This window comes from Labrus bergylta, chromosome 13 (genome assembly GCF_963930695.1).
Source record: "Labrus bergylta chromosome 13, fLabBer1.1, whole genome shotgun sequence".
NCBI classification, from domain to species: domain Eukaryota; kingdom Metazoa; phylum Chordata; class Actinopteri; order Labriformes; family Labridae; genus Labrus; species Labrus bergylta.
Genome location: NC_089207.1, coordinates 7,745,053 through 7,770,052, shown reverse-complemented (window position 1 = coordinate 7,770,052; position 25,000 = coordinate 7,745,053). Strand labels below are relative to the sequence as shown.

The following is a 25,000-nucleotide window of genomic DNA, read 5'->3' as shown; positions in this document are numbered from 1 at the left end:
TAAAAACAAGCTGCAAGTCTTTAGTTAACTCCCAGCGTCAAAGTATTGCTGAATCTAGTAAGATTAAGTGTAAGTCTATCCATAGGCCCACACGTTTGAGTAGAAAAGTAATAAAATCAACTAGGTCATAGTCACTTGCTCTAATTTTGGCGAGGTGTTACTTTAAACCTAAGTATGTATAAATAACCCTTTAACAACCTGTTCATTCGCTTACGGCCATACCACCCTGAACACGCCCGATCTCGTCCGATCTCGGAAGCTAAGCAGGGTCGGGCCTGGTTAGTACTTGGATGGGAGACCGCCTGGGAATACCAGGTGCTGTAAGCTTTTAATACCTCCTTTAGCCAGAAGAGGGCGCTGTTGCCTCACTAGTGGAGAAAGGACTGAGAGAAACAGGCCAGTGGAAAATGAAACATGATTTTATTTGGCAGTCTCTCCTCTTTTTTTTTGTTGCAATTTTCATCAATGTTTTCAGTGAGTATTAATACATATTACGCTCTCTGGAGGCTGTTTTCAAAGTTCAGTTTTACATTCAAAAAGTACATGTAGCCTACTTACGTAAGGACTACTGCATTAACATATTTTAATTACTTGTACTTAGGTTACTCTTTACTTCCCCACAACACTCTGGTAGCCATATTATACATTTGATTCAACTGGAAATATTCACCATCATTATAAATGTTTTCACATCAATAATAAACATTTACACCAAATCAGGAATTATTATAAATGATTACTATTAAGATTGAATTTAAAAAAAACCTGCAAACAAGTGATGCTTACTTATCAATCAATTGACGATTTTTCAGAAGTTGACCATTTCGCATCGTCACTTTTACTGTGGATTTATTAAGGTTTTCAATCCTGCAAACTTGTGAACAGTGAACAGCAGAAATAAGTTTAAATGTTGCATTAAGGCACACAAGATTTAGGATTATTATAGTAGCCTAAGCAGTGATTGATTAAGATACAAGGGACAACTCGAAATTATGTTTTTATCACCACTTACTTGTTTTGAGGTAATCTTGAATGACAAATGAATAAATCAGCCATTGCAATGTTTCATGTAGAAATCATAACCCTGTGGGGCATACATATTTGATCCCCTCACATTCTCCATTGTAACTAATCATTAAAAAAACAATCCTCCATTAGGAATCACAAAGGAACACTTACTAATTATATGAAAATTCATAATTATTACAATCAGTCCCTATATATGCTATAGATGATCCCCAATCAAAATTCAGTGTAAGCTACTTTGTAGGAAAGTAGAAGCAATGATAGACAAATAAAAAAAGAACTGCAGTGCATAGCAGGAGGTTACAGCGTCCCCTGCTGGCTGAAGCAGGTATTAAAAGCTTACAGCACCTGGGATTCCCAGGCGGTCTCCCATCCAAGTACTAACCAGGCCAGTTTTGAAAGAGGGAAGTTAATCTTCACGGAATCGGTTTGTTCAATGTGTTTATCAGACGTTTGAACGTTCAGTTTGCCCGCAAGTCGTGAAACAAGTCTTAAAAACAAGCTGCAAGTCTTTAGTTAACTCCCAGCGTCAAAGTATTGCTGAATCTAGTAAGATTAAGTGTAAGTCTATCCATAGGCCCACACGTTTGAGTAGAAAAGTAATAAAATCAACTAGGTCATAGTCACTTGCTCTAATTTTGGCGAGGTGTTACTTTAAACCTAAGTATGTATAAATAACCCTTTAACAACCTGTTCATTCGCTTACGGCCATACCACCCTGAACACGCCCGATCTCGTCCGATCTCGGACGCTAAGCAGGGTCGGGCCTGGTTAGTACTTGGATGGGAGACCGCCTGGGAATACCAGGTGCTGTAAGCTTTTAATACCTCCTTTAGCCAGAAGAGGGCGCTGTTGCCTCACTAGTGGAGAAAGGACTGAGAGAAACAGGCCAGTGGAAAATGAAACATGATTTTATTTGGCAGTCTGTCCTCTTTTTTTTTGTTGCAATTTTCATCAATGTTTTCAGTGAGTATTAATACATATTACGCTCTCTGGAGGCTGTTTTCAAAGTTCAGTTTTACATTCAAAAAGTACATGTAGCCTACTTACGTAAGGACTACTGCATTAACATATTTTAATTACTTGTACTTAGGTTACTCTTTACTTCCCCACAACACTCTGGTAGCCATATTATACATTTGATTCAACTGGAAATATTCACCATCATTATAAATGTTTTCACATCAATAATAAACATTTACACCAAATCAGGAATTATTATAAATGATTACTATTAAGATTGAATTTAAAAAAAACCTGCAAACAAGTGATGCTTACTTATCAATCAATTGACGATTTTTCAGAAGTTGACCATTTCGCATCGTCACTTTTACTGTGGATTTATTAAGGTTTTCAATCCTGCAAACTTGTGAACAGTGAACAGCAGAAATAAGTTTAAATGTTGCATTAAGGCACACAAGATTTAGGATTATTATAGTAGCCTAAGCAGTGATTGATTAAGATACAAGGGACAACTCGAAATTATGTTTTTATCACCACTTACTTGTTTTGAGGTAATCTTGAATGACAAATGAATAAATCAGCCATTGCAATGTTTCATGTAGAAATCATAACCCTGTGGGGCATACATATTTGATCCCCTCACATTCTCCATTGTAACTAATCATTAAAAAAACAATCCTCCATTAGGAATCACAAAGGAACACTTACTAATTATATGAAAATTCATAATTATTACAATCAGTCCCTATATATGCTATAGATGATCCCCAATCAAAATTCAGTGTAAGCTACTTTGTAGGAAAGTAGAAGCAATGATAGACAAATAAAAAAAGAACTGCAGTGCATAGCAGGAGGTTACAGCGTGCCCTGCTGGCTGAAGCAGGTATTAAAAGCTTACAGCACCTGGGATTCCCAGGCGGTCTCCCATCCAAGTACTAACCAGGCCAGTTTTGAAAGAGGGAAGTTAATCTTCACGGAATCGGTTTGTTCAATGTGTTTATCAGACGTTTGAACGTTCAGTTTGCCCGCAAGTCGTGAAACAAGTCTTAAAAACAAGCTGCAAGTCTTTAGTTAACTCCCAGCGTCAAAGTATTGCTGAATCTAGTAAGATTAAGTGTAAGTCTATCCATAGGCCCACACGTTTGAGTAGAAAAGTAATAAAATCAACTAGGTCATAGTCACTTGCTCTAATTTTGGCGAGGTGTTACTTTAAACCTAAGTATGTATAAATAACCCTTTAACAACCTGTTCATTCGCTTACGGCCATACCACCCTGAACACGCCCGATCTCGTCCGATCTCGGAAGCTAAGCAGGGTCGGGCCTGGTTAGTACTTGGATGGGAGACCGCCTGGGAATACCAGGTGCTGTAAGCTTTTAATACCTCCTTTAGCCAGAAGAGGGCGCTGTTGCCTCACTAGTGGAGAAAGGACTGAGAGAAACAGGCCAGTGGAAAATGAAACATGATTTTATTTGGCAGTCTCTCCTCTTTTTTTTTGTTGCAATTTTCATCAATGTTTTCAGTGAGTATTAATACATATTACGCTCTCTGGAGGCTGTTTTCAAAGTTCAGTTTTACATTCAAAAAGTACATGTAGCCTACTTACGTAAGGACTACTGCATTAACATATTTTAATTACTTGTACTTAGGTTACTCTTTACTTCCCCACAACACTCTGGTAGCCATATTATACATTTGATTCAACTGGAAATATTCACCATCATTATAAATGTTTTCACATCAATAATAAACATTTACACCAAATCAGGAATTATTATAAATGATTACTATTAAGATTGAATTTAAAAAAAACCTGCAAACAAGTGATGCTTACTTATCAATCAATTGACGATTTTTCAGAAGTTGACCATTTCGCATCGTCACTTTTACTGTGGATTTATTAAGGTTTTCAATCCTGCAAACTTGTGAACAGTGAACAGCAGAAATAAGTTTAAATGTTGCATTAAGGCACACAAGATTTAGGATTATTATAGTAGCCTAAGCAGTGATTGATTAAGATACAAGGGACAACTCGAAATTATGTTTTTATCACCACTTACTTGTTTTGAGGTAATCTTGAATGACAAATGAATAAATCAGCCATTGCAATGTTTCATGTAGAAATCATAACCCTGTGGGGCATACATATTTGATCCCCTCACATTCTCCATTGTAACTAATCATTAAAAAAACAATCCTCCATTAGGAATCACAAAGGAACACTTACTAATTATATGAAAATTCATAATTATTACAATCAGTCCCTATATATGCTATAGATGATCCCCAATCAAAATTCAGTGTAAGCTACTTTGTAGGAAAGTAGAAGCAATGATAGACAAATAAAAAAAGAACTGCAGTGCATAGCAGGAGGTTACAGCGTCCCCTGCTGGCTGAAGCAGGTATTAAAAGCTTACAGCACCTGGGATTCCCAGGCGGTCTCCCATCCAAGTACTAACCAGGCCAGTTTTGAAAGAGGGAAGTTAATCTTCACGGAATCGGTTTGTTCAATGTGTTTATCAGACGTTTGAACGTTCAGTTTGCCCGCAAGTCGTGAAACAAGTCTTAAAAACAAGCTGCAAGTCTTTAGTTAACTCCCAGCGTCAAAGTATTGCTGAATCTAGTAAGATTAAGTGTAAGTCTATCCATAGGCCCACACGTTTGAGTAGAAAAGTAATAAAATCAACTAGGTCATAGTCACTTGCTCTAATTTTGGCGAGGTGTTACTTTAAACCTAAGTATGTATAAATAACCCTTTAACAACCTGTTCATTCGCTTACGGCCATACCACCCTGAACACGCCCGATCTCGTCCGATCTCGGACGCTAAGCAGGGTCGGGCCTGGTTAGTACTTGGATGGGAGACCGCCTGGGAATACCAGGTGCTGTAAGCTTTTAATACCTCCTTTAGCCAGAAGAGGGCGCTGTTGCCTCACTAGTGGAGAAAGGACTGAGAGAAACAGGCCAGTGGAAAATGAAACATGATTTTATTTGGCAGTCTGTCCTCTTTTTTTTTGTTGCAATTTTCATCAATGTTTTCAGTGAGTATTAATACATATTACGCTCTCTGGAGGCTGTTTTCAAAGTTCAGTTTTACATTCAAAAAGTACATGTAGCCTACTTACGTAAGGACTACTGCATTAACATATTTTAATTACTTGTACTTAGGTTACTCTTTACTTCCCCACAACACTCTGGTAGCCATATTATACATTTGATTCAACTGGAAATATTCACCATCATTATAAATGTTTTCACATCAATAATAAACATTTACACCAAATCAGGAATTATTATAAATGATTACTATTAAGATTGAATTTAAAAAAAACCTGCAAACAAGTGATGCTTACTTATCAATCAATTGACGATTTTTCAGAAGTTGACCATTTCGCATCGTCACTTTTACTGTGGATTTATTAAGGTTTTCAATCCTGCAAACTTGTGAACAGTGAACAGCAGAAATAAGTTTAAATGTTGCATTAAGGCACACAAGATTTAGGATTATTATAGTAGCCTAAGCAGTGATTGATTAAGATACAAGGGACAACTCGAAATTATGTTTTTATCACCACTTACTTGTTTTGAGGTAATCTTGAATGACAAATGAATAAATCAGCCATTGCAATGTTTCATGTAGAAATCATAACCCTGTGGGGCATACATATTTGATCCCCTCACATTCTCCATTGTAACTAATCATTAAAAAAACAATCCTCCATTAGGAATCACAAAGGAACACTTACTAATTATATGAAAATTCATAATTATTACAATCAGTCCCTATATATGCTATAGATGATCCCCAATCAAAATTCAGTGTAAGCTACTTTGTAGGAAAGTAGAAGCAATGATAGACAAATAAAAAAAGAACTGCAGTGCATAGCAGGAGGTTACAGCGTGCCCTGCTGGCTGAAGCAGGTATTAAAAGCTTACAGCACCTGGGATTCCCAGGCGGTCTCCCATCCAAGTACTAACCAGGCCAGTTTTGAAAGAGGGAAGTTAATCTTCACGGAATCGGTTTGTTCAATGTGTTTATCAGACGTTTGAACGTTCAGTTTGCCCGCAAGTCGTGAAACAAGTCTTAAAAACAAGCTGCAAGTCTTTAGTTAACTCCCAGCGTCAAAGTATTGCTGAATCTAGTAAGATTAAGTGTAAGTCTATCCATAGGCCCACACGTTTGAGTAGAAAAGTAATAAAATCAACTAGGTCATAGTCACTTGCTCTAATTTTGGCGAGGTGTTACTTTAAACCTAAGTATGTATAAATAACCCTTTAACAACCTGTTCATTCACTTACGTCCATACCACCCTGAACACGCCCGATCTTGTCCGATCTCGGAAGCTAAGCAGGGTCGGGCCTGGTTAGTACTTGGATGGGAGACCGCCTGGGAATACCAGGTGCTGTAAGCTTTTAATACCTCCTTTAGCCAGAAGAGGGCGCTGTTGCCTCACTAGTGGAGAAAGGACTGAGAGAAACAGGCCAGTGGAAAATGAAACATGATTTTATTTGGCAGTCTGTCCTCTTTTTTTTTGTTGCAATTTTCATCAATGTTTTCAGTGAGTATTAATACATATTACGCTCTCTGGAGGCTGTTTTCAAAGTTCAGTTTTACATTCAAAAAGTACATGTAGCCTACTTACGTAAGGACTACTGCATTAACATATTTTAATTACTTGTACTTAGGTTACTCTTTACTTCCCCACAACACTCTGGTAGCCATATTATACATTTGATTCAACTGGAAATATTCACCATCATTATAAATGTTTTCACATCAATAATAAACATTTACACCAAATCAGGAATTATTATAAATGATTACTATTAAGATTGAATTTAAAAAAAACCTGCAAACAAGTGATGCTTACTTATCAATCAATTGACGATTTTTCAGAAGTTGACCATTTCGCATCGTCACTTTTACTGTGGATTTATTAAGGTTTTCAATCCTGCAAACTTGTGAACAGTGAACAGCAGAAATAAGTTTAAATGTTGCATTAAGGCACACAAGATTTAGGATTATTATAGTAGCCTAAGCAGTGATTGATTAAGATACAAGGGACAACTCGAAATTATGTTTTTATCACCACTTACTTGTTTTGAGGTAATCTTGAATGACAAATGAATAAATCAGCCATTGCAATGTTTCATGTAGAAATCATAACCCTGTGGGGCATACATATTTGATCCCCTCACATTCTCCATTGTAACTAATCATTAAAAAAACAATCCTCCATTAGGAATCACAAAGGAACACTTACTAATTATATGAAAATTCATAATTATTACAATCAGTCCCTATATATGCTATAGATGATCCCCAATCAAAATTCAGTGTAAGCTACTTTGTAGGAAAGTAGAAGCAATCATAGACAAATAAAAAAAGAACTGCAGTGCATAGCAGGAGGTTACAGCGTCCCCTGCTGGCTGAAGCAGGTATTAAAAGCTTACAGCACCTGGGATTCCCAGGCGGTCTCCCATCCAAGTACTAACCAGGCCAGTTTTGAAAGAGGGAAGTTAATCTTCACGGAATCGGTTTGTTCAATGTGTTTATCAGACGTTTGAACGTTCAGTTTGCCCGCAAGTCGTGAAACAAGTCTTAAAAACAAGCTGCAAGTCTTTAGTTAACTCCCAGCGTCAAAGTATTGCTGAATCTAGTAAGATTAAGTGTAAGTCTATCCATAGGCCCACACGTTTGAGTAGAAAAGTAATAAAATCAACTAGGTCATAGTCACTTGCTCTAATTTTGGCGAGGTGTTACTTTAAACCTAAGTATGTATAAATAACCCTTTAACAACCTGTTCATTCGCTTACGGCCATACCACCCTGAACACGCCCGATCTCGTCCGATCTCGGAAGCTAAGCAGGGTCGGGCCTGGTTAGTACTTGGATGGGAGACCGCCTGGGAATACCAGGTGCTGTAAGCTTTTAATACCTCCTTTAGCCAGAAGAGGGCGCTGTTGCCTCACTAGTGGAGAAAGGACTGAGAGAAACAGGCCAGTGGAAAATGAAACATGATTTTATTTGGCAGTCTCTCCTCTTTTTTTTTGTTGCAATTTTCATCAATGTTTTCAGTGAGTATTAATACATATTACGCTCTCTGGAGGCTGTTTTCAAAGTTCAGTTTTACATTCAAAAAGTACATGTAGCCTACTTACGTAAGGACTACTGCATTAACATATTTTAATTACTTGTACTTAGGTTACTCTTTACTTCCCCACAACACTCTGGTAGCCATATTATACATTTGATTCAACTGGAAATATTCACCATCATTATAAATGTTTTCACATCAATAATAAACATTTACACCAAATCAGGAATTATTATAAATGATTACTATTAAGATTGAATTTAAAAAAAACCTGCAAACAAGTGATGCTTACTTATCAATCAATTGACGATTTTTCAGAAGTTGACCATTTCGCATCGTCACTTTTACTGTGGATTTATTAAGGTTTTCAATCCTGCAAACTTGTGAACAGTGAACAGCAGAAATAAGTTTAAATGTTGCATTAAGGCACACAAGATTTAGGATTATTATAGTAGCCTAAGCAGTGATTGATTAAGATACAAGGGACAACTCGAAATTATGTTTTTATCACCACTTACTTGTTTTGAGGTAATCTTGAATGACAAATGAATAAATCAGCCATTGCAATGTTTCATGTAGAAATCATAACCCTGTGGGGCATACATATTTGATCCCCTCACATTCTCCATTGTAACTAATCATTAAAAAAACAATCCTCCATTAGGAATCACAAAGGAACACTTACTAATTATATGAAAATTCATAATTATTACAATCAGTCCCTATATATGCTATAGATGATCCCCAATCAAAATTCAGTGTAAGCTACTTTGTAGGAAAGTAGAAGCAATGATAGACAAATAAAAAAAGAACTGCAGTGCATAGCAGGAGGTTACAGCGTCCCCTGCTGGCTGAAGCAGGTATTAAAAGCTTACAGCACCTGGGATTCCCAGGCGGTCTCCCATCCAAGTACTAACCAGGCCAGTTTTGAAAGAGGGAAGTTAATCTTCACGGAATCGGTTTGTTCAATGTGTTTATCAGACGTTTGAACGTTCAGTTTGCCCGCAAGTCGTGAAACAAGTCTTAAAAACAAGCTGCAAGTCTTTAGTTAACTCCCAGCGTCAAAGTATTGCTGAATCTAGTAAGATTAAGTGTAAGTCTATCCATAGGCCCACACGTTTGAGTAGAAAAGTAATAAAATCAACTAGGTCATAGTCACTTGCTCTAATTTTGGCGAGGTGTTACTTTAAACCTAAGTATGTATAAATAACCCTTTAACAACCTGTTCATTCGCTTACGGCCATACCACCCTGAACACGCCCGATCTCGTCCGATCTCGGAAGCTAAGCAGGGTCGGGCCTGGTTAGTACTTGGATGGGAGACCGCCTGGGAATACCAGGTGCTGTAAGCTTTTAATACCTCCTTTAGCCAGAAGAGGGCGCTGTTGCCTCACTAGTGGAGAAAGGACTGAGAGAAACAGGCCAGTGGAAAATGAAACATGATTTTATTTGGCAGTCTGTCCTCTTTTTTTTTGTTGCAATTTTCATCAATGTTTTCAGTGAGTATTAATACATATTACGCTCTCTGGAGGCTGTTTTCAAAGTTCAGTTTTACATTCAAAAAGTACATGTAGCCTACTTACGTAAGGACTACTGCATTAACATATTTTAATTACTTGTACTTAGGTTACTCTTTACTTCCCCACAACACTCTGGTAGCCATATTATACATTTGATTCAACTGGAAATATTCACCATCATTATAAATGTTTTCACATCAATAATAAACATTTACACCAAATCAGGAATTATTATAAATGATTACTATTAAGATTGAATTTAAAAAAAACCTGTAAACAAGTGATGCTTACTTATCAATCAATTGACGATTTTTCAGAAGTTGACCATTTCGCATCGTCACTTTTACTGTGGATTTATTAAGGTTTTCAATCCTGCAAACTTGTGAACAGTGAACAGCAGAAATAAGTTTAAATGTTGCATTAAGGCACACAAGATTTAGGATTATTATAGTAGCCTAAGCAGTGATTGATTAAGATACAAGGGACAACTCGAAATTATGTTTTTATCACCACTTACTTGTTTTGAGGTAATCTTGAATGACAAATGAATAAATCAGCCATTGCAATGTTTCATGTAGAAATCATAACCCTGTGGGGCATACATATTTGATCCCCTCACATTCTCCATTGTAACTAATCATTAAAAAAACAATCCTCCATTAGGAATCACAAAGGAACACTTACTAATTATATGAAAATTCATAATTATTACAATCAGTCCCTATATATGCTATAGATGATCCCCAATCAAAATTCAGTGTAAGCTACTTTGTAGGAAAGTAGAAGCAATGATAGACAAATAAAAAAAGAACTGCAGTGCATAGCAGGAGGTTACAGCGTCCCCTGCTGGCTGAAGCAGGTATTAAAAGCTTACAGCACCTGGGATTCCCAGGCGGTCTCCCATCCAAGTACTAACCAGGCCAGTTTTGAAAGAGGGAAGTTAATCTTCACGGAATCGGTTTGTTCAATGTGTTTATCAGACGTTTGAACGTTCAGTTTGCCCGCAAGTCGTGAAACAAGTCTTAAAAACAAGCTGCAAGTCTTTAGTTAACTCCCAGCGTCAAAGTATTGCTGAATCTAGTAAGATTAAGTGTAAGTCTATCCATAGGCCCACACGTTTGAGTAGAAAAGTAATAAAATCAACTAGGTCATAGTCACTTGCTCTAATTTTGGCGAGGTGTTACTTTAAACCTAAGTATGTATAAATAACCCTTTAACAACCTGTTCATTCGCTTACGGCCATACCACCCTGAACACACCCGATCTCGTCCGATCTCGGACGCTAAGCAGGGTCGGGCCTGGTTAGTACTTGGATGGGAGACCGCCTGGGAATACCCGGTGCTGTAAGCTTTTAATACCTCCTTTAGCCAGAAGAGGGCGCTGTTGCCTCACTAGTGGAGAAAGGACTGAGAGAAACAGGCCAGTGGAAAATGAAACATGATTTTATTTGGCAGTCTGTCCTCTTTTTTTTTGTTGCAATTTTCATCAATGTTTTCAGTGAGTATTAATACATATTACGCTCTCTGGAGGCTGTTTTCAAAGTTCAGTTTTACATTCAAAAAGTACATGTAGCCTACTTACGTAAGGACTACTGCATTAACATATTTTAATTACTTGTACTTAGGTTACTCTTTACTTCCCCACAACACTCTGGTAGCCATATTATACATTTGATTCAACTGGAAATATTCACCATCATTATAAATGTTTTCACATCAATAATAAACATTTACACCAAATCAGGAATTATTATAAATGATTACTATTAAGATTGAATTTAAAAAAAACCTGCAAACAAGTGATGCTTACTTATCAATCAATTGACGATTTTTCAGAAGTTGACCATTTCGCATCGTCACTTTTACTGTGGATTTATTAAGGTTTTCAATCCTGCAAACTTGTGAACAGTGAACAGCAGAAATAAGTTTAAATGTTGCATTAAGGCACACAAGATTTAGGATTATTATAGTAGCCTAAGCAGTGATTGATTAAGATACAAGGGACAACTCGAAATTATGTTTTTATCACCACTTACTTGTTTTGAGGTAATCTTGAATGACAAATGAATAAATCAGCCATTGCAATGTTTCATGTAGAAATCATAACCCTGTGGGGCATACATATTTGATCCCCTCACATTCTCCATTGTAACTAATCATTAAAAAAACAATCCTCCATTAGGAATCACAAAGGAACACTTACTAATTATATGAAAATTCATAATTATTACAATCAGTCCCTATATATGCTATAGATGATCCCCAATCAAAATTCAGTGTAAGCTACTTTGTAGGAAAGTAGAAGCAATGATAGACAAATAAAAAAAGAACTGCAGTGCATAGCAGGAGGTTACAGCGTCCCCTGCTGGCTGAAGCAGGTATTAAAAGCTTACAGCACCTGGGATTCCCAGGCGGTCTCCCATCCAAGTACTAACCAGGCCAGTTTTGAAAGAGGGAAGTTAATCTTCACGGAATCGGTTTGTTCAATGTGTTTATCAGACGTTTGAACGTTCAGTTTGCCCGCAAGTCGTGAAACAAGTCTTAAAAACAAGCTGCAAGTCTTTAGTTAACTCCCAGCGTCAAAGTATTGCTGAATCTAGTAAGATTAAGTGTAAGTCTATCCATAGGCCCACACGTTTGAGTAGAAAAGTAATAAAATCAACTAGGTCATAGTCACTTGCTCTAATTTTGGCGAGGTGTTACTTTAAACCTAAGTATGTATAAATAACCCTTTAACAACCTGTTCATTCGCTTACGTCCATACCACCCTGAACACGCCCGATCTTGTCCGATCTCGGAAGCTAAGCAGGGTCGGGCCTGGTTAGTACTTGGATGGGAGACCGCCTGGGAATACCAGGTGCTGTAAGCTTTTAATACCTCCTTTAGCCAGAAGAGGGCGCTGTTGCCTCACTAGTGGAGAAAGGACTGAGAGAAACAGGCCAGTGGAAAATGAAACATGATTTTATTTGGCAGTCTGTCCTCTTTTTTTTTGTTGCAATTTTCATCAATGTTTTCAGTGAGTATTAATACATATTACGCTCTCTGGAGGCTGTTTTCAAAGTTCAGTTTTACATTCAAAAAGTACATGTAGCCTACTTACGTAAGGACTACTGCATTAACATATTTTAATTACTTGTACTTAGGTTACTCTTTACTTCCCCACAACACTCTGGTAGCCATATTATACATTTGATTCAACTGGAAATATTCACCATCATTATAAATGTTTTCACATCAATAATAAACATTTACACCAAATCAGGAATTATTATAAATGATTACTATTAAGATTGAATTTAAAAAAAACCTGCAAACAAGTGATGCTTACTTATCAATCAATTGACGATTTTTCAGAAGTTGACCATTTCGCATCGTCACTTTTACTGTGGATTTATTAAGGTTTTCAATCCTGCAAACTTGTGAACAGTGAACAGCAGAAATAAGTTTAAATGTTGCATTAAGGCACACAAGATTTAGGATTATTATAGTAGCCTAAGCAGTGATTGATTAAGATACAAGGGACAACTCGAAATTATGTTTTTATCACCACTTACTTGTTTTGAGGTAATCTTGAATGACAAATGAATAAATCAGCCATTGCAATGTTTCATGTAGAAATCATAACCCTGTGGGGCATACATATTTGATCCCCTCACATTCTCCATTGTAACTAATCATTAAAAAAACAATCCTCCATTAGGAATCACAAAGGAACACTTACTAATTATATGAAAATTCATAATTATTACAATCAGTCCCTATATATGCTATAGATGATCCCCAATCAAAATTCAGTGTAAGCTACTTTGTAGGAAAGTAGAAGCAATGATAGACAAATAAAAAAAGAACTGCAGTGCATAGCAGGAGGTTACAGCGTCCCCTGCTGGCTGAAGCAGGTATTAAAAGCTTACAGCACCTGGGATTCCCAGGCGGTCTCCCATCCAAGTACTAACCAGGCCAGTTTTGAAAGAGGGAAGTTAATCTTCACGGAATCGGTTTGTTCAATGTGTTTATCAGACGTTTGAACGTTCAGTTTGCCCGCAAGTCGTGAAACAAGTCTTAAAAACAAGCTGCAAGTCTTTAGTTAACTCCCAGCGTCAAAGTATTGCTGAATCTAGTAAGATTAAGTGTAAGTCTATCCATAGGCCCACACGTTTGAGTAGAAAAGTAATAAAATCAACTAGGTCATAGTCACTTGCTCTAATTTTGGCGAGGTGTTACTTTAAACCTAAGTATGTATAAATAACCCTTTAACAACCTGTTCATTCGCTTACGGCCATACCACCCTGAACACGCCCGATCTCGTCCGATCTCGGAAGCTAAGCAGGGTCGGGCCTGGTTAGTACTTGGATGGGAGACCGCCTGGGAATACCAGGTGCTGTAAGCTTTTAATACCTCCTTTAGCCAGAAGAGGGCGCTGTTGCCTCACTAGTGGAGAAAGGACTGAGAGAAACAGGCCAGTGGAAAATGAAACATGATTTTATTTGGCAGTCTGTCCTCTTTTTTTTTGTTGCAATTTTCATCAATGTTTTCAGTGAGTATTAATACATATTACGCTCTCTGGAGGCTGTTTTCAAAGTTCAGTTTTACATTCAAAAAGTACATGTAGCCTACTTACGTAAGGACTACTGCATTAACATATTTTAATTACTTGTACTTAGGTTACTCTTTACTTCCCCACAACACTCTGGTAGCCATATTATACATTTGATTCAACTGGAAATATTCACCATCATTATAAATGTTTTCACATCAATAATAAACATTTACACCAAATCAGGAATTATTATAAATGATTACTATTAAGATTGAATTTAAAAAAAACCTGTAAACAAGTGATGCTTACTTATCAATCAATTGACGATTTTTCAGAAGTTGACCATTTCGCATCGTCACTTTTACTGTGGATTTATTAAGGTTTTCAATCCTGCAAACTTGTGAACAGTGAACAGCAGAAATAAGTTTAAATGTTGCATTAAGGCACACAAGATTTAGGATTATTATAGTAGCCTAAGCAGTGATTGATTAAGATACAAGGGACAACTCGAAATTATGTTTTTATCACCACTTACTTGTTTTGAGGTAATCTTGAATGACAAATGAATAAATCAGCCATTGCAATGTTTCATGTAGAAATCATAACCCTGTGGGGCATACATATTTGATCCCCTCACATTCTCCATTGTAACTAATCATTAAAAAAACAATCCTCCATTAGGAATCACAAAGGAACACTTACTAATTATATGAAAATTCATAATTATTACAATCAGTCCCTATATATGCTATAGATGATCCCCAATCAAAATTCAGTGTAAGCTACTTTGTAGGAAAGTAGAAGCAATGATAGACAAATAAAAAAAGAACTGCAGTGCATAGCAGGAGGTTACAGCGCCCCCTGCTGGCTGAAGCAGGTATTAAAAGCTTACAGCACCTGGGATTCCCAGGCGGTCTCCCATCCAAGTACTAACCAGGCCAGTTTTGAAAGAGGGAAGTTAATCTTCACGGAATCGGTTTGTTCAATGTGTTTATCAGACGTTTGAACGTTCAGTTTGCCCGCAAGTCGTGAAACAAGTCTTAAAAACAAGCTGCAAGTCTTTAGTTAACTCCCAGCGTCAAAGTATTGCTGAATCTAGTAAGATTAAGTGTAAGTCTATCCATAGGCCCACACGTTTGAGTAGAAAAGTAATAAAATCAACTAGGTCATAGTCACTTGCTCTAATTTTGGCGAGGTGTTACTTTAAACCTAAGTATGTATAAATAACCCTTTAACAACCTGTTCATTCGCTTACGGCCATACCACCCTGAACACGCCCGATCTCGTCCGATCTCAGAAGCTAAGCAGGGTCGGGCCTGGTTAGTACTTGGATGGGAGACCGCCTGGGAATACCAGGTGCTGTAAGCTTTTAATACCTCCTTTAGCCAGAAGAGGGCGCTGTTGCCTCACTAGTGGAGAAAGGACTGAGAGAAACAGGCCAGTGGAAAATGAAACATGATTTTATTTGGCAGTCTGTCCTCTTTTTTTTTGTTGCAATTTTCATCAATGTTTTCAGTGAGTATTAATACATATTATGCTCTCTGGAGGCTGTTTTCAAAGTTCAGTTTTACATTCAAAAAGTACATGTAGCCTACTTACGTAAGGACTACTGCATTAACATATTTTAATTACTTGTACTTAGGTTACTCTTTACTTCCCCACAACACTCTGGTAGCCATATTATACATTTGATTCAACTGGAAATATTCACCATCATTATAAATGTTTTCACATCAATAATAAACATTTACACCAAATCAGGAATTATTATAAATGATTACTATTAAGATTGAATTTAAAAAAAACCTGCAAACAAGTGATGCTTACTTATCAATCAATTGACGATTTTTCAGAAGTTGACCATTTCGCATCGTCACTTTTACTGTGGATTTATTAAGGTTTTCAATCCTGCAAACTTGTGAACAGTGAACAGCAGAAATAAGTTTAAATGTTGCATTAAGGCACACAAGATTTAGGATTATTATAGTAGCCTAAGCAGTGATTGATTAAGATACAAGGGACAACTCGAAATTATGTTTTTATCACCACTTACTTGTTTTGAGGTAATCTTGAATGACAAATGAATAAATCAGCCATTGCAATGTTTCATGTAGAAATCATAACCCTGTGGGGCATACATATTTGATCCCCTCACATTCTCCATTGTAACTAATCATTAAAAAAACAATCCTCCATTAGGAATCACAAAGGAACACTTACTAATTATATGAAAATTCATAATTATTACAATCAGTCCCTATATATGCTATAGATGATCCCCAATCAAAATTCAGTGTAAGCTACTTTGTAGGAAAGTAGAAGCAATGATAGACAAATAAAAAAAGAACTGCAGTGCATAGCAGGAGGTTACAGCGTCCCCTGCTGGCTGAAGCAGGTATTAAAAGCTTACAGCACCTGGGATTCCCAGGCGGTCTCCCATCCAAGTACTAACCAGGCCAGTTTTGAAAGAGGGAAGTTAATCTTCACGGAATCGGTTTGTTCAATGTGTTTATCAGACGTTTGAACGTTCAGTTTGCCCGCAAGTCGTGAAACAAGTCTTAAAAACAAGCTGCAAGTCTTTAGTTAACTCCCAGCGTCAAAGTATTGCTGAATCTAGTAAGATTAAGTGTAAGTCTATCCATAGGCCCACACGTTTGAGTAGAAAAGTAATAAAATCAACTAGGTCATAGTCACTTGCTCTAATTTTGGCGAGGTGTTACTTTAAACCTAAGTATGTATAAATAACCCTTTAACAACCTGTTCATTCGCTTACGGCCATACCACCCTGAACACGCCCGATCTCGTCCGATCTCGGAAGCTAAGCAGGGTCGGGCCTGGTTAGTACTTGGATGGGAGACCGCCTGGGAATACCAGGTGCTGTAAGCTTTTAATACCTCCTTTAGCCAGAAGAGGGCGCTGTTGCCTCACTAGTGGAGAAAGGACTGAGAGAAACAGGCCAGTGGAAAATGAAACATGATTTTATTTGGCAGTCTGTCCTCTTTTTTTTTGTTGCAATTTTCATCAATGTTTTCAGTGAGTATTAATACATATTACGCTCTCTGGAGGCTGTTTTCAAAGTTCAGTTTTACATTCAAAAAGTACATGTAGCCTACTTACGTAAGGACTACTGCATTAACATATTTTAATTACTTGTACTTAGGTTACTCTTTACTTCCCCACAACACTCTGGTAGCCATATTATACATTTGATTCAACTGGAAATATTCACCATCATTATAAATGTTTTCACATCAATAATAAACATTTACACCAAATCAGGAATTATTATAAATGATTACTATTAAGATTGAATTTAAAAAAAACCTGCAAACAAGTGATGCTTACTTATCAATCAATTGACGATTTTTCAGAAGTTGACCATTTCGCATCGTCACTTTTACTGTGGATTTATTAAGGTTTTCAATCCTGCAAACTTGTGAACAGTGAACAGCAGAAATAAGTTTAAATGTTGCATTAAGGCACACAAGATTTAGGATTATTATAGTAGCCTAAGCAGTGATTGATTAAGATACAAGGGACAACTCGAAATTATGTTTTTATCACCACTTACTTGTTTTGAGGTAATCTTGAATGACAAATGAATAAATCAGCCATTGCAATGTTTCATGTAGAAATCATAACCCTGTGGGGCATACATATTTGATCCCCTCACATTCTCCATTGTAACTAATCATTAAAAAAACAATCCTCCATTAGGAATCACAAAGGAACACTTACTAATTATATGAAAATTCATAATTATTACAATCAGTCCCTATATATGCTATAGATGATCCCCAATCAAAATTCAGTGTAAGCTACTTTGTAGGAAAGTAGAAGCAATGATAGACAAATAAAAAAAGAACTGCAGTGCATAGCAGGAGGTTACAGCGTCCCCTGCTGGCTGAAGCAGGTATTAAAAGCTTACAGCACCTGGGATTCCCAGGCGGTCTCCCATCCAAGTACTAACCAGGCCAGTTTTGAAAGAGGGAAGTTAATCTTCACGGAATCGGTTTGTTCAATGTGTTTATCAGACGTTTGAACGTTCAGTTTGCCCGCAAGTCGTGAAACAAGTCTTAAAAACAAGCTGCAAGTCTTTAGTTAACTCCCAGCGTCAAAGTATTGCTGAATCTAGTAAGATTAAGTGTAAGTCTATCCATAGGCCCACACGTTTGAGTAGAAAAGTAATAAAATCAACTAGGTCATAGTCACTTGCTCTAATTTTGGCGAGGTGTTACTTTAAACCTAAGTATGTATAAATAACCCTTTAACAACCTGTTCATTCGCTTACGGCCATACCACCCTGAACACGCCCGATCTCGTCCGATCTCGGAAGCTAAGCAGGGTCGGGCCTGGTTAGTACTTGGATGGGAGACCGCCTGGGAATACCAGGTGCTGTAAGCTTTTAATACCTCCTTTAGCCAGAAGAGGGCGCTGTTGCCTCACTAGTGGAGAAAGGACTGAGAGAAACAGGCCAGTGGAAAATGAAACATGATTTTATTTGGCAGTCTGTCCTCTTTTTTTTTGTTGCAATTTTCATCAATGTTTTCAGTGAGTATTAATACATATTACGCTCTCTGGAGGCTGTTTTCAAAGTTCAGTTTTACATTCAAAAAGTACATGTAGCCTACTTACGTAAGGACTACTGCATTAACATATTTTAATTACTTGTACTTAGGTTACTCTTTACTTCCCCACAACACTCTGGTAGCCATATTATACATTTGATTCAACTGGAAATATTCACCATCATTATAAATGTTTTCACATCAATAATAAACATTTACACCAAATCAGGAATTATTATAAATGATTACTATTAAGATTGAATTTAAAAAAAACCTGTAAACAAGTGATGCTTACTTATCAATCAATTGACGATTTTTCAGAAGTTGACCATTTCGCATCGTCACTTTTACTGTGGATTTATTAAGGTTTTCAATCCTGCAAACTTGTGAACAGTGAACAGCAGAAATAAGTTTAAATGTTGCATTAAGGCACACAAGATTTAGGATTATTATAGTAGCCTAAGCAGTGATTGATTAAGATACAAGGGACAACTCGAAATTATGTTTTTATCACCACTTACTTGTTTTGAGGTAATCTTGAATGACAAATGAATAAATCAGCCATTGCAATGTTTCATGTAGAAATCATAACCCTGTGGGGCATACATATTTGATCCCCTCACATTCTCCATTGTAACTAATCATTAAAAAAACAATCCTCCATTAGGAATCACAAAGGAACACTTACTAATTATATGAAAATTCATAATTATTACAATCAGTCCCTATATATGCTATAGATGATCCCCAATCAAAATTCAGTGTAAGCTACTTTGTAGGAAAGTAGAAGCAATGATAGACAAATAAAAAAAGAACTGCAGTGCATAGCAGGAGGTTACAGCGCCCCCTGCTGGCTGAAGCAGGTATTAAAAGCTTACAGCACCTGGGATTCCCAGGCGGTCTCCCATCCAAGTACTAACCAGGCCAGTTTTGAAAGAGGGAAGTTAATCTTCACGGAATCGGTTTGTTCAATGTGTTTATCAGACGTTTGAACGTTCAGTTTGCCCGCAAGTCGTGAAACAAGTCTTAAAAACAAGCTGCAAGTCTTTAGTTAACTCCCAGCGTCAAAGTATTGCTGAATCTAGTAAGATTAAGTGTAAGTCTATCCATAGGCCCACACGTTTGAGTAGAAAAGTAATAAAATCAACTAGGTCATAGTCACTTGCTCTAATTTTGGCGAGGTGTTACTTTAAACCTAAGTATGTATAAATAACCCTTTAACAACCTGTTCATTCGCTTACGGCCATACCACCCTGAACACGCCCGATCTCGTCCGATCTCAGAAGCTAAGCAGGGTCGGGCCTGGTTAGTACTTGGATGGGAGACCGCCTGGGAATACCAGGTGCTGTAAGCTTTTAATACCTCCTTTAGCCAGAAGAGGGCGCTGTTGCCTCACTAGTGGAGAAAGGACTGAGAGAAACAGGCCAGTGGAAAATGAAACATGATTTTATTTGGCAGTCTGTCCTCTTTTTTTTTGTTGCAATTTTCATCAATGTTTTCAGTGAGTATTAATACATATTATGCTCTCTGGAGGCTGTTTTCAAAGTTCAGTTTTACATTCAAAAAGTACATGTAGCCTACTTACGTAAGGACTACTGCATTAACATATTTTAATTACTTGTACTTAGGTTACTCTTTACTTCCCCACAACACTCTGGTAGCCATATTATACATTTGATTCAACTGGAAATATTCACCATCATTATAAATGTTTTCACATCAATAATAAACATTTACACCAAATCAGGAATTATTATAAATGATTACTATTAAGATTGAATTTAAAAAAAACCTGCAAACAAGTGATGCTTACTTATCAATCAATTGACGATTTTTCAGAAGTTGACCATTTCGCATCGTCACTTTTACTGTGGATTTATTAAGGTTTTCAATCCTGCAAACTTGTGAACAGTGAACAGCAGAAATAAGTTTAAATGTTGCATTAAGGCACACAAGATTTAGGATTATTATAGTAGCCTAAGCAGTGATTGATTAAGATACAAGGGACAACTCGAAATTATGTTTTTATCACCACTTACTTGTTTTGAGGTAATCTTGAATGACAAATGAATAAATCAGCCATTGCAATGTTTCATGTAGAAATCATAACCCTGTGGGGCATACATATTTGATCCCCTCACATTCTCCATTGTAACTAATCATTAAAAAAACAATCCTCCATTAGGAATCACAAAGGAACACTTACTAATTATATGAAAATTCATAATTATTACAATCAGTCCCTATATATGCTATAGATGATCCCCAATCAAAATTCAGTGTAAGCTACTTTGTAGGAAAGTAGAAGCAATGATAGACAAATAAAAAAAGAACTGCAGTGCATAGCAGGAGGTTACAGCGTCCCCTGCTGGCTGAAGCAGGTATTAAAAGCTTACAGCACCTGGGATTCCCAGGCGGTCTCCCATCCAAGTACTAACCAGGCCAGTTTTGAAAGAGGGAAGTTAATCTTCACGGAATCGGTTTGTTCAATGTGTTTATCAGACGTTTGAACGTTCAGTTTGCCCGCAAGTCGTGAAACAAGTCTTAAAAACAAGCTGCAAGTCTTTAGTTAACTCCCAGCGTCAAAGTATTGCTGAATCTAGTAAGATTAAGTGTAAGTCTATCCATAGGCCCACACGTTTGAGTAGAAAAGTAATAAAATCAACTAGGTCATAGTCACTTGCTCTAATTTTGGCGAGGTGTTACTTTAAACCTAAGTATGTATAAATAACCCTTTAACAACCTGTTCATTCGCTTACGGCCATACCACCCTGAACACGCCCGATCTCGTCCGATCTCGGAAGCTAAGCAGGGTCGGGCCTGGTTAGTACTTGGATGGGAGACCGCCTGGGAATACCAGGTGCTGTAAGCTTTTAATACCTCCTTTAGCCAGAAGAGGGCGCTGTTGCCTCACTAGTGGAGAAAGGACTGAGAGAAACAGGCCAGTGGAAAATGAAACATGATTTTATTTGGCAGTCTGTCCTCTTTTTTTTTGTTGCAATTTTCATCAATGTTTTCAGTGAGTATTAATACATATTACGCTCTCTGGAGGCTGTTTTCAAAGTTCAGTTTTACATTCAAAAAGTACATGTAGCCTACTTACGTAAGGACTACTGCATTAACATATTTTAATTACTTGTACTTAGGTTACTCTTTACTTCCCCACAACACTCTGGTAGCCATATTATACATTTGATTCAACTGGAAATATTCACCATCATTATAAATGTTTTCACATCAATAATAAACATTTACACCAAATCAGGAATTATTATAAATGATTACTATTAAGATTGAATTTAAAAAAAACCTGCAAACAAGTGATGCTTACTTATCAATCAATTGACGATTTTTCAGAAGTTGACCATTTCGCATCGTCACTTTTACTGTGGATTTATTAAGGTTTTCAATCCTGCAAACTTGTGAACAGTGAACAGCAGAAATAAGTTTAAATGTTGCATTAAGGCACACAAGATTTAGGATTATTATAGTAGCCTAAGCAGTGATTGATTAAGATACAAGGGACAACTCGAAATTATGTTTTTATCACCACTTACTTGTTTTGAGGTAATCTTGAATGACAAATGAATAAATCAGCCATTGCAATGTTTCATGTAGAAATCATAACCCTGTGGGGCATACATATTTGATCCCCTCACATTCTCCATTGTAACTAATCATTAAAAAAACAATCCTCCATTAGGAATCACAAAGGAACACTTACTAATTATATGAAAATTCATAATTATTACAATCAGTCCCTATATATGCTATAGATGATCCCCAATCAAAATTCAGTGTAAGCTACTTTGTAGGAAAGTAGAAGCAATGATAGACAAATAAAAAAAGAACTGCAGTGCATAGCAGGAGGTTACAGCGTGCCCTGCTGGCTGAAGCAGGTATTAAAAGCTTACAGCACCTGGGATTCCCAGGCGGTCTCCCATCCAAGTACTAACCAGGCCAGTTTTGAAAGAGGGAAGTTAATCTTCACGGAATCGGTTTGTTCAATGTGTTTATCAGACGTTTGAACGTTCAGTTTGCCCGCAAGTCGTGAAACAAGTCTTAAAAACAAGCTGCAAGTCTTTAGTTAACTCCCAGCGTCAAAGTATTGCTGAATCTAGTAAGATTAAGTGTAAGTCTATCCATAGGCCCACACGTTTGAGTAGAAAAGTAATAAAATCAACTAGGTCATAGTCACTTGCTCTAATTTTGGCGAGGTGTTACTTTAAACCTAAGTATGTATAAATAACCCTTTAACAACCTGTTCATTCGCTTACGGCCATACCACCCTGAACACGCCCGATCTCGTCCGATCTCGGAAGCTAAGCAGGGTCGGGCCTGGTTAGTACTTGGATGGGAGACCGCCTGGGAATACCAGGTGCTGTAAGCTTTTAATACCTGCTTTAGCCAGAAGAGGGCGCTGTTGCCTCACTAGTGGAGAAAGGACTGAGAGAAACAGGCCAGTGGAAAATGAAACATGATTTTATTTGGCAGTCTGTCCTCTTTTTTTTTGTTGCAATTTTCATCAATGTTTTCAGTGAGTATTAATACATATTACGCTCTCTGGAGGCTGTTTTCAAAGTTCAGTTTTACATTCAAAAAGTACATGTAGCCTACTTACGTAAGGACTACTGCATTAACATATTTTAATTACTTGTACTTAGGTTACTCTTTACTTCCCCACAACACTCTGGTAGCCATATTATACATTTGATTCAACTGGAAATATTCACCATCATTATAAATGTTTTCACATCAATAATAAACATTTACACCAAATCAGGAATTATTATAAATGATTACTATTAAGATTGAATTTAAAAAAAACCTGCAAACAAGTGATGCTTACTTATCAATCAATTGACGATTTTTCAGAAGTTGACCATTTCGCATCGTCACTTTTACTGTGGATTTATTAAGGTTTTCAATCCTGCAAACTTGTGAACAGTGAACAGCAGAAATAAGTTTAAATGTTGCATTAAGGCACACAAGATTTAGGATTATTATAGTAGCCTAAGCAGTGATTGATTAAGATACAAGGGACAACTCGAAATTATGTTTTTATCACCACTTACTTGTTTTGAGGTAATCTTGAATGACAAATGAATAAATCAGCCATTGCAATGTTTCATGTAGAAATCATAACCCTGTGGGGCATACATATTTGATCCCCTCACATTCTCCATTGTAACTAATCATTAAAAAAAACAATCCTCCATTAGGAATCACAAAGGAACACTTACTAATTATATGAAAATTCATAATTATTACAATCAGTCCCTATATATGCTATAGATGATCCCCAATCAAAATTCAGTGTAAGCTACTTTGTAGGAAAGTAGAAGCAATGATAGACAAATAAAAAAAGAACTGCAGTGCATAGCAGGAGGTTACAGCGTCCCCTGCTGGCTGAAGCAGGTATTAAAAGCTTACAGCACCTGGGATTCCCAGGCGGTCTCCCATCCAAGTACTAACCAGGCCAGTTTTGAAAGAGGGAAGTTAATCTTCACGGAATCGGTTTGTTCAATGTGTTTATCAGACGTTTGAACGTTCAGTTTGCCCGCAAGTCGTGAAACAAGTCTTAAAAACAAGCTGCAAGTCTTTAGTTAACTCCCAGCGTCAAAGTATTGCTGAATCTAGTAAGATTAAGTGTAAGTCTATCCATAGGCCCACACGTTTGAGTAGAAAAGTAATAAAATCAACTAGGTCATAGTCACTTGCTCTAATTTTGGCGAGGTGTTACTTTAAACCTAAGTATGTATAAATAACCCTTTAACAACCTGTTCATTCGCTTACGGCCATACCACCCTGAACACGCCCGATCTCGTCCGATCTCGGAAGCTAAGCAGGGTCGGGCCTGGTTAGTACTTGGATGGGAGACCGCCTGGGAATACCAGGTGCTGTAAGCTTTTAATACCTCCTTTAGCCAGAAGAGGGCGCTGTTGCCTCACTAGTGGAGAAAGGACTGAGAGAAACAGGCCAGTGGAAAATGAAACATGATTTTATTTGGCAGTCTGTCCTCTCTTTTTTTGTTGCAATTTTCATCAATGTTTTCAGTGAGTATTAATACATATTACGCTCTCTGGAGGCTGTTTTCAAAGTTCAGTTTTACATTCAAAAAGTACATGTAGCCTACTTACGTAAGGACTACTGCATTAACATATTTTAATTACTTGTACTTAGGTTACTCTTTACTTCCCCACAACACTCTGGTAGCCATATTATACATTTGATTCAACTGGAAATATTCACCATCATTATAAATGTTTTCACATCAATAATAAACATTTACA

General features: G+C 37.1%; 17 non-coding genes across 17 annotated transcripts; all 17 read left to right on the top strand.

The window, feature by feature from the left end:
- The first annotated feature begins 208 nt into the window (after positions 1-208).
- LOC136182096 (5S ribosomal RNA) lies at positions 209-327 on the top strand. Its single transcript, XR_010668414.1, has one exon. It is a non-coding gene; the product is annotated as a 5S ribosomal RNA (ribosomal RNA).
- A 1,399-nt stretch (positions 328-1,726) lies between these two features.
- LOC136181509 (5S ribosomal RNA) lies at positions 1,727-1,845 on the top strand. The gene has a single exon (XR_010667856.1). It is a non-coding gene; the product is annotated as a 5S ribosomal RNA (ribosomal RNA).
- A 1,399-nt stretch (positions 1,846-3,244) lies between these two features.
- Positions 3,245-3,363, top strand: LOC136182095 (5S ribosomal RNA). The gene has a single exon (XR_010668413.1). It is a non-coding gene; the product is annotated as a 5S ribosomal RNA (ribosomal RNA).
- Positions 3,364-4,762: 1,399 nt separating this feature from the next.
- LOC136181508 (5S ribosomal RNA) lies at positions 4,763-4,881 on the top strand. Its single transcript, XR_010667855.1, has one exon. It is a non-coding gene; the product is annotated as a 5S ribosomal RNA (ribosomal RNA).
- Positions 4,882-6,280: 1,399 nt separating this feature from the next.
- Positions 6,281-6,399, top strand: LOC136181832 (5S ribosomal RNA). Its single transcript, XR_010668178.1, has one exon. It is a non-coding gene; the product is annotated as a 5S ribosomal RNA (ribosomal RNA).
- Positions 6,400-7,798: 1,399 nt separating this feature from the next.
- Positions 7,799-7,917, top strand: LOC136182094 (5S ribosomal RNA). The gene has a single exon (XR_010668412.1). It is a non-coding gene; the product is annotated as a 5S ribosomal RNA (ribosomal RNA).
- Positions 7,918-9,316: 1,399 nt separating this feature from the next.
- Positions 9,317-9,435, top strand: LOC136182093 (5S ribosomal RNA). Its single transcript, XR_010668411.1, has one exon. It is a non-coding gene; the product is annotated as a 5S ribosomal RNA (ribosomal RNA).
- A 1,399-nt stretch (positions 9,436-10,834) lies between these two features.
- On the top strand, positions 10,835-10,953 carry LOC136181409 (5S ribosomal RNA). The gene has a single exon (XR_010667757.1). It is a non-coding gene; the product is annotated as a 5S ribosomal RNA (ribosomal RNA).
- Positions 10,954-12,352: 1,399 nt separating this feature from the next.
- On the top strand, positions 12,353-12,471 carry LOC136181792 (5S ribosomal RNA). Its single transcript, XR_010668139.1, has one exon. It is a non-coding gene; the product is annotated as a 5S ribosomal RNA (ribosomal RNA).
- A 1,399-nt stretch (positions 12,472-13,870) lies between these two features.
- LOC136182091 (5S ribosomal RNA) lies at positions 13,871-13,989 on the top strand. Its single transcript, XR_010668409.1, has one exon. It is a non-coding gene; the product is annotated as a 5S ribosomal RNA (ribosomal RNA).
- A 1,399-nt stretch (positions 13,990-15,388) lies between these two features.
- On the top strand, positions 15,389-15,507 carry LOC136181651 (5S ribosomal RNA). The gene has a single exon (XR_010667998.1). It is a non-coding gene; the product is annotated as a 5S ribosomal RNA (ribosomal RNA).
- A 1,399-nt stretch (positions 15,508-16,906) lies between these two features.
- LOC136182090 (5S ribosomal RNA) lies at positions 16,907-17,025 on the top strand. Its single transcript, XR_010668408.1, has one exon. It is a non-coding gene; the product is annotated as a 5S ribosomal RNA (ribosomal RNA).
- A 1,399-nt stretch (positions 17,026-18,424) lies between these two features.
- LOC136182089 (5S ribosomal RNA) lies at positions 18,425-18,543 on the top strand. The gene has a single exon (XR_010668407.1). It is a non-coding gene; the product is annotated as a 5S ribosomal RNA (ribosomal RNA).
- A 1,399-nt stretch (positions 18,544-19,942) lies between these two features.
- On the top strand, positions 19,943-20,061 carry LOC136181650 (5S ribosomal RNA). Its single transcript, XR_010667997.1, has one exon. It is a non-coding gene; the product is annotated as a 5S ribosomal RNA (ribosomal RNA).
- A 1,399-nt stretch (positions 20,062-21,460) lies between these two features.
- On the top strand, positions 21,461-21,579 carry LOC136182088 (5S ribosomal RNA). The gene has a single exon (XR_010668406.1). It is a non-coding gene; the product is annotated as a 5S ribosomal RNA (ribosomal RNA).
- A 1,399-nt stretch (positions 21,580-22,978) lies between these two features.
- On the top strand, positions 22,979-23,097 carry LOC136182087 (5S ribosomal RNA). The gene has a single exon (XR_010668405.1). It is a non-coding gene; the product is annotated as a 5S ribosomal RNA (ribosomal RNA).
- Positions 23,098-24,497: 1,400 nt separating this feature from the next.
- On the top strand, positions 24,498-24,616 carry LOC136182086 (5S ribosomal RNA). Its single transcript, XR_010668404.1, has one exon. It is a non-coding gene; the product is annotated as a 5S ribosomal RNA (ribosomal RNA).
- Positions 24,617-25,000: the final 384 nt, after the last annotated feature.